This window comes from Halyomorpha halys, unplaced genomic scaffold, assembly GCF_000696795.3.
Source record: "Halyomorpha halys isolate HHAL.00 unplaced genomic scaffold, Hhal_1.1 Scaffold666.1, whole genome shotgun sequence".
In the NCBI taxonomy this organism is placed as follows: domain Eukaryota; kingdom Metazoa; phylum Arthropoda; class Insecta; order Hemiptera; family Pentatomidae; genus Halyomorpha; species Halyomorpha halys.
In genome coordinates this window covers 170,310-171,511 of record NW_027112188.1, presented here as the reverse complement: position 1 = coordinate 171,511, position 1,202 = coordinate 170,310, and positions in this window count along the sequence as shown.

Here is a 1,202-nt window from a genome sequence, read left to right as displayed (position 1 = left end):
AGAGGAAGAAAATATATGTAACAATAATAGATGATAAAGAGGCAAATTATAAGTATAGTGTACAAAACTTATAACGCGGGTAAGGAAAATGGATAAAAGTGGAGAAAATAAGGGGAAAGAGTAAAATAAAGAAAGGGGAAAGAAAATAAAAACGAACCTGTTCGCTGGAAGATCAAACGCCTAATGGAAAACAGCGCTAATGGCGGTCAAACCCAGAATTAAAACATCAGTAATTTAACACATTCAGAGTTCTGACATTGGGCACATATGGTAACAGAACCATGTAACCATTCCATGAAATTTTTCTATAGACAACTTGGTATCAGGAATAAGCCATTCAAAGGTAAATTTTACTAAGTAACCTACTAGCTTCTTAAAAGTAAAGTACCTCCCTTCTGGCAAATTGTTTATTTATTTATTTCTATTTTAAATTGAATTTCAAGTCTGTTTTTAAAGGTACAGTGTTTTTTTTACATTTATTCTGACCGAGTTAGATTGAATTTTGAAATGATAATTTAAAGAATAAATCAAAATAATTTTATTTTCGATTATTTGGTGATTTTTTATTAACAATAATGACCGATAAAAGGAAGAGATTGAGATTACCATCTACTGATGGTTATATTTTATTTTCATTTTGATTTGAAATATTTAGAAATAACATATCATTATGAAATACTTAATAATTTATTGAAAAAGTGTGGTTTTCAAATTAATAGAACTAATACAGGACAACAGAGACCAAAGAAACTGAAAAAGTGAACTTCTCATTTAATTTGTGTGAATCTCTATTATATAGATCATCCTAATCATTTTTAACTCTCTCATTCTAGTACTCCAACCTATTCTCCATATTCTTACCTTCAGGATAAAGTACATCCAAATCAAGTGAATAGAAAAAAAACTATTGTGATACAGGAAATGTTCCGATAAAAATATAAATAAATATACAACTTTGTTATATGCAGTATGTCTGGAAAAAGTATAACTTTGTTTAGTGTATTTCCCTGAGAGCCATGTGAATTTTAAATATTGAGTTGTAAATTAACGGTATATACATATATCATTAATTAAAAATAGTAATTATAATAATTAAAAAGTGAGATAATTGTAAATATTACTTTAAAATTTTAGGGAAGATAGTATAATTTACTTTATTACTCATAATTCATAATAACCTAGTAAAATTAATTTTTGTTTAT